The sequence below is a fragment of the Lathyrus oleraceus genome, chromosome 3 (genome assembly GCF_024323335.1).
Source record: "Lathyrus oleraceus cultivar Zhongwan6 chromosome 3, CAAS_Psat_ZW6_1.0, whole genome shotgun sequence".
Taxonomy (NCBI): Eukaryota; Viridiplantae; Streptophyta; class Magnoliopsida; order Fabales; family Fabaceae; genus Lathyrus; species Lathyrus oleraceus.
The window spans coordinates 77,651,469-77,659,237 of record NC_066581.1 but is presented as its reverse complement, the minus strand read 5'-3'; the positions used below and the strand labels follow the sequence as shown (position 1 = coordinate 77,659,237).

Below are 7,769 nucleotides of genomic sequence, written 5' to 3'. Positions count from 1 at the left end.
GGGTTCAAGTTTAGAGGTGGGAGGTGTAGGTGTTGGTGGTGTGGGGATGGTTTCAGTGGGAGGTTCAGATTGTTGGGTAATGGGGTTTTTGGAGGGAGTTTCTATGTGAGGTTCAGAGGGTGGTGTTTGTGGTTATTCAGAAGGTGAAGAAACGTTGGTTTCTAGCGCAGATGGGTTTTGAGTGGATAGGGAGCAAGCCTAGAGTTGCGTAAGAGTGAGGGATTGAGGGTCAGATTGATCAGGGTCAGAAGAATATTGCAGTAAGGTGGATATGGGGGAGTGGAAGAGGGTGGTGATATGGGTTCATTGAATAGTTGGGCTTCAGATATTGGTAGGGTTGTGGTGGTTAGATTGAATTTTTGAAGGGGAGGTGATGGTGGGTTAGATGTGGGAGTTTCAGAAGGATTTGTGGTGGAGGTTGTGGGTTCAGAGTGTGTGTAAATAGGGGAGGGTTAAGGTAGGGAAGAAGACAGTTGCCTTAGATGTAAAGTAGGAGAGTCAGAGGGTTGAGACTTACTTGGAGAGGAGGAGGAGATCAGAGGCGCAGGTGGTCTAGATATAGAAGTTTCCCCCAGCTTCTGAGATTTATTCTTTGACTTTCTTTCAGATGTCTCTCACATCCTCTTCATGAAATTGGGTGGATCTTCAGGTAGCCAATCCACCAAAAAATTAGAGATGTCTACCCCTTGATTTTCCAGGTCCTGTAGATAGTAGGTGATAACTTCTGGGGGAGTCTATCTTAGAGAACAGGTAGAGACTATTGGGTATCTTCCTCTGATCCTTCAGAGCTTCCCAGGAGGTGTCCAGAGAAGGCTTGACCAGAACTTTCTCAATGATGCTCATGCTCTTTAGATTCCTTGAGTTCAGAGGCCTACCGCTGTCTACCGTCACATCCTCGATTAGATTGTGGAAAATCAGATGATTCACCAACCCTCTTTCTATTAGAACGTTGGAGATCAGCCTTCTCAGAGGAATGTATGTTATGGGCTTCATGTTGTTTCTGGTGCCCCTGACGGAATCCTTCAGATATTTGAACAAAAGAGATGGCATATTCAGCTTGAGTTCTTTGTGGAGGCAGTAGAGGATGCATTTTTGGTCAATATTGATGTAATATGACGAATTGGATGTTGGGCGATGATGAATAGTCCCCGGGATGATCGTCAACCATACCCTCAGATTCTGGTGAAGTTCTTTGTTTTTAGAGCAATTTCCTTCTGCGTTATGCTTGAAGATTGTAGGGATAATCTTCTGGGACATATATTTTTCCCTAGGGTTGATGTTGTAGATTCTTCTTCCCCCTGTCTTCTCCATATTCAGAAGTTTGGCTATGGATTTCTCAGTGATAACCATTTTCACCCCCAGAACGTGTGAGACGATGCAGTGGTCGTCTAAATCTGCAAATCTCCATAATTCATTGACCAGATAGGTGTAGATTGGACCATAGAGTCTTTGAAAATAGTTTTCCCAACCTTGTTTTCTCAATTCCTCCGTGAAGTCAATCCCATTTCTCTTCATATTATCAAAATCTACCAAGGATTCGGAAAGAACTTCCAGTTTATCAAATGGAGTTGCAAGATGGATGTGAGGTGGGAGTCCAAAATATGAGGTTCCTTGTAGATAGGAGTAGATATGGCAGCAGTTACAGTGGTGGTTTGCTGGGAAGAGGTTGAGTGTTGTTCCGTTGATTCCATCTGTTGAGAAAAGTTATATACTTGCTGTTGTTGAGAATCCATGTAGGAAATGAAGAATGCTTGAAGAACACTTGAAGAACTGAGAGAGATTTGAGAGCGAGGGTTTGTGTTGGATGTGAGTGAAAAGTGTGAAAGCGAGAGTTGTGACAAGTATATGTACACTAAGTTAGCATGAAAAATGACATTATTTCGTAGGAATATTAAACAATCGTTAATTAATTGGACAGAAATTGAGTTGACACGCTAGAGGGAAAATTAATTACAGCTTATGATGGATGTCTAATCCCAAAAATCTGCACACTACTCGAGGAGATCTTAATAGTCTGTCTCTTAAGTTATGTGCTAGACAGTTGTCTAGAAGATCCAAGGTCAAACGCAAGAGAGGCCACATGTTGATATATCTGATCTTCAGGAATACCAAGAGATTGGGTCCTGAGGATTTCTGATTCAGATAACTTCTAACTCATAGAAATATCAAAGTCAGATTCAGATGCCAGATGTTTTAAGTTGGAGCCTATTTTTCTATTTCAGAGAAGTACATATCTAACTCATTATGGGCAATTTTCCACATTTAAATGTTCCAAAATGAATGAGAATCTATCTTCAGCAAGGGGGTTTGTGAAGATATCAACCCACTAGTGGTCTGTATCTATAAATTTTAATATAATTATCCCTTTATGAACATAGTCTCTGATAAAATGATGTTTTATTTCTATGTGCTTTGCTCTGGAATGCAAAATAGGGTTCTTACTTAAACATATGGCAACCGTATTGTCACAGAAGATAGGAACATTACTCTCATATATCTGAAGATCTTTTAGTTGATTCTTCATCCAGAGCATTTGAGTAGTGCATAATGAAGCTGAAATATATTCTGCTTCTGCAGTTGAGAGTGCTATGGTTGATTGTCTTTTGCTAGCCCAAGATATAAGATTGCTTACCAGAAATTGACAATTTCCAGATGTGCTTTTTCGTTCCAATCTGTCTCCGGCATAATCTGCATCACAATATCCAGAGAGTCTATACTCTGATGTTTTCTCATACATCAGATCAAGGTTAGGTGTTCCTTTTAGATACCTTGGGATTCTCTTAAGAGCTATTAGATGAGATTCCCTTAGATCTGATTGAAATCTGGCACAGAGACAAACGTTGAAGAGAATATTTGGTCGTGTAGTCGTCAGATAGAGAAGATAGCCTATCATACCATGATAGAGCTTCTGACAAACCTTTTGACTTACTTCTTCTTTTTCTAGAATGCAGGTATGATGCATGGGAGTCTTTGCTGATTTGCTTTCTGACATTTAAAATTTCTTCAGAATGTCTTTTATGTATTTTCTTTGATATACATATGTAGCGTCTGAAGCTTGGTTGATTTGAATTCCCAGAAAGAATTTCAGTTCTTGCATCAAACTCATTTCAAATTCTGCCTACATTAACTCAGAGAATTCTTGACAAACAGAAGGGCTAAATGAACCAAAAATTATATCATCGACGTATATATGACATGTCATGAGATTACTTTTGATGTTTTTACAGAAGAGTGTAGAGTCAACTTTGCCTCTAATAAAATCATGGTCCAGAAGAAAGGTGCTTAGTCTTTCATACCAAGCTCTAGGAGCTTGTTTTAGACCAAACAACGATTTTTTTCAGTTTAAAAACGTGTTCTAGACATTTTGAGTTTTCAAAACCCGGAGGTTGGTGAACATACACTTCTTCATAAATATATCCATTCAGAAATGCACTCTTGACATCCATCTGATATAATTTGATGGAATGATTTACAGTAAATGATACAAGTAAATGAATAGATTCTAACATGGAAACTGGAGCAAAGGTTTCGTTGTAGTCAATGCCTTCTGTCATACCCCAAAGTTCACCCTACCCCCATACAACTTTCTTTCGATCCATCACCCTACTCCCATACAACCTTCATCTGATCCGTGTCCCTATTACCCCTACATACATTCATCATTTTATCAAGATACTTGCATTAACATCCAAAACCAAAGGTATGTTGCACGGGCTTAAGGCATGGCGTTCATACCTGAGAAAACACCACCAAAATAGCAAAAACTCATTTTTTGGACAGTGTAATCGATTACACTAACCTTGGTAGTCGATTACTGGGCAAAAATCAGGTTTCCAGGCTATTTTTGGTGCCTGTAATCGATTGCACCAATCAGGGTAATCGATTACTGGGCAAAAAATCAAGCTCCCGGGCCATTTTTGGTGCCTGTAATCGATTACACCAATCAGGGTAATCGATTACACCTGTGAGGACAGCAACAGTAGCTCTGTTTTTTACATAGAGTACTTTTTGATTCACCCCCTTTTCCACTTACTTTCCCTATAAATAGAGGTACTATTTCCCCTCATTTTTCAGGCTTCCTAGCCCCCAAAAGTTTTGTCCAAGTACCATTCACTCTCCTCTCCAAACCTAGGTCAAAATAAAAAAATCTTTCTCACTCAAAAAAAAGTCACCCCACCAACTTTTTTGTCCTCTTTCACATTTTTTTCCAAAACTTCTCACTCTCTAACACTCATAACTCAGCCCCTTCACTAAACTTCCACCATAAATACTTTCATCCCAAACCCCTTGCTTCATATCCAAGCTCAACACCATTTCAACCTACCATTTTTCAACATTTTTGGGTAATGATTTTAGATTAAACTTTGTTAACTTTTTGGTTCTGTTTTTGTGTTGAAAATGGTTGTTTGTTCTTGGTTGATCTTTTGAGAGGGTTTAGACTCAAGCTTGTAAAAAAATGATTAACTTTTTACACACTTTTTTTTTAGATTTCTTACTCTTACTACCTTTTTGTTCACCTTCTTTAGTGTTGCTTTGTTTTGTTATCATTTAATATTTATTGTTGACTTGTTGTTACATTTATTTGGTTGATGAGTTCTATTAGATCATGGTCATGGTTGTTTAGAGTTGATTAAATCTTCAATGTTTCAACCATATTTGAGTCATTTGATACATAGATGAAACCATATCTTTACATTAACTTGCTAATCCATTTGCTTTTTGTTACTAACTACTAACTCCTAACTCCAAACATTTATATTATTGCACTTTAATTCCTTGCAATTTATTTTATTATTCATTTTTATTTACTTTATGTTTATGTTCACTAACTACTAACTTCTAACATTTATATTATTTCACTTTATTTTCTTGCAATCTATTTTGTTGTTCACTTTATCTCAAGTATTTTATGTTTATGTTTATTGTTTATTGATGACACTGAAATTCACCGTATTTTCGACTCCGATTTCGCATGCATTTTAGTTGTTTTATTATCATTTTGTTATGTTATTACTATGTTTCTCTTTTTTTATGAGGTTTTTACTTTAATCGGAGCCCCGGTCGAGAAAAGGAGTGAAAATGAGCTAAAAACCCTAAAGTTCAGCATTTTGTACTTGTGGCTTCCACTGTGGCTGGCGCTATAGACCATGCCATGACGTGTCCTAGCTCAACTGCCACGTTCCCACTACTTCCACTAAGGCGCCACAGATTGGCCTTGTGGCGGGCGCCATGGGCTTGTGGCGGGCGCCACAAGAGGAAAAGTTTTCCCTCCCAAATTCAAACTAAAGGGCATCCTTGTCATTTTCATCATTTACTTGCTTATAAATAGAAACTCGAATTCACTTGTTTAATCATCCAAACTTAGAGCAGAGGAAAACTTAGAGCAAACTCAGTTTCACTTAGGCATATATTCAGTATTTTAAAGTGGTAATCGCTTCGTATTGGGGTGTTACCACAATTGTGTAATCGAGTTTTATGATCGAGTCTGTAATCGAGTTTGGAGCACTTTGGAAGGAAGTTAATCCTGCCGCCATTTTCATTTCCGCTTTGCAATTTATTCAACCCTCCGATTGGAGCAGGGTTTTATTACTTGCCTTTATCTATTTTAATTTCCCGCACTCGCTTTACTTTATTTATTTCCCGCACTCGCTTTACTTTATTTATTTCCCGCACTCGCTTTACTTTATTTATTTCTCGCACTCGCTTTACTTTATTTATTTCCCGCACTCGCTTTACTTTATTTATTTTCTCGCACTCGCTTTACGTTTATTTATTTCTCGCACTCGCACTACTTTTATTTATTTCTCGCACTCGCACTACTTTAATGTACTTTCCGCACTTGCACTACTTTTATTTAAATTAAAATGCATTTTTATTTTACCATGTCTAACTAAATCTATAAGGTTAGAATGTAAGGATCGTAATTGAATCGATAATCCGTACAATTGTTCGTAGAAACACTTAAGGGCTATTTTGACTTTCAACTTAAGTTTTCCTGCACTTAATTTCCGTTGGGTAAGATCGAAAGCCGTCCAACGTCTTTTTAAACTTAATTGTTTTTAACTATTTCAAAAATAGCGAAAGCGCTTTGTTTAGTTCATTAGGAGTTTTTAACTTAAGAAGAAAGGAGATTTTAAAACTATTTTCGGACGCGTTTATAAGTTTAGAGTCTGGTTCGTGAGAACCTCTTTTGGTTAAGAAATCCAGGTTAAAATACTTTTCAACTTAGTCAAGATACTATATTTCTTAAAAATAGGTTTACTACTCTAACGCAATGCGCGCCTTTTTATAAGTGACAATAAGAGGGTTGATTAGGGAGTACAACTCGGTTCTGAATACGTGAAAGCGACAGTTCCCGTTAATTGGTTCTTTTCAAAGTAGGAAACACTGCCCATAAGTAGATCTATTAGCAAGTATTTGGATTATTAATTGATTATGTGAATTACATTCGAGCCTGTCTTTATTAATTGAACTTAATTTAATACTTTACTTTTCATTGCACACTCTAAAAAAACCCTATTTTGATTACCTTAGATAAACACCATAACAATAGATAACGATAGCTTGACACTTGGTCTTTGTGGATTCGACAATCTGTTATATTACTCTGACGCGTTCGTATACTTGCGAAAAACACGCATCAAGTTTTTGGCGCCGTTGCCGGCGACCAATTTCGTCAAATTTCATACCCTGTTGTTATATCGTTTAGACTTAGGTTATTACCCGCCGGTCAATGTGAAGAACTCGCAGCACCGGAAGTTTAGTATACCCTCTGGCGGAACCTGAACGTTACGCTCACGCACGTTTATTCTTTCATAGAATTAGGAGAGCTATGGCCGAAGATCAAAACCAAAGACCTCTTAAGGATTTCGCTCAACCATCTAACGAAGAACCTAGTTCTAGTATGGTAAATTCAACCATACCAGCTAATAATTTCGAACTTAAACCCTCCCTGTTGCAACTGGTGCAACAAAGACAATTCGCAGGTCTCGCTACCGAGAACCCAAACCAACATTTAAAAATCTTTCTCCAATTAGCAGACACTTTTAAAACCAATGGAGCTTCTTCTGAGGCAATCCGTTTAAGATTATTCCCTTTTTCCCTCAGAGATAAAGCCATATCATGGTTAGATTCCCTTCCACCCAATTCCATTACGACTTGGGATAACCTTAGAAGAGTTTTCCTTGCTAGATACTTTCCCCCAAGTAAGACCGCCGTTCTTCGAAACCATATAACTAGATTTACCTAGAACCAAGGAGAATCGTTGTTCGAAGCTTGGGAGAGATATAAAAAGTTATTAAGAGCATGCCCACATCATGGCTTAGAAAATGGGTTAATCATTCAAACCTTCTATAATGGACTTTATTACAACACTAAGAACAAACCTTATCCTGAAGCCAGTGCCCTCATTGAAGATATGGCTCAAAACCATCAATCATGGGGAGTCGAACGAGCAATAATTGAGAAGAAGGAAGCCCAAGGAGGAGTGCATGAACTAAGCTCTATAGACATGATGCAAGCTAAAATGGACGCATTAGCCCTTAAAGTCAAGCATATGTGCATAAATCCGAATGCTGTAGCCGCAGTTTCGTCGGATTGTGAGATATGTGGAACCAAAGGACACAAATCTGCAGAATGCATTCTATTGAACGAAACCCACTCTGAGCAAGTGAACTACACCCAAGGGAACCCATATTCGAATACCTATAACCCTGGATGGAGGAATCACCCGAACTTCTCCTATAAAAACAATAACCCTATTCAAAATA

At 38.1% G+C, this 7,769-nt stretch overlaps 1 non-coding gene across 1 annotated transcript; it reads right to left on the bottom strand.

The window, feature by feature from the left end:
* Positions 1–7,216: 7,216 nt before the first annotated feature.
* LOC127133542 (small nucleolar RNA R71) lies at positions 7,217–7,323 on the bottom strand. The gene has a single exon (XR_007807503.1). It is a non-coding gene; the product is annotated as a small nucleolar RNA R71 (small nucleolar RNA).
* Between the last annotated feature and the right edge of the window lie 446 nt (positions 7,324–7,769).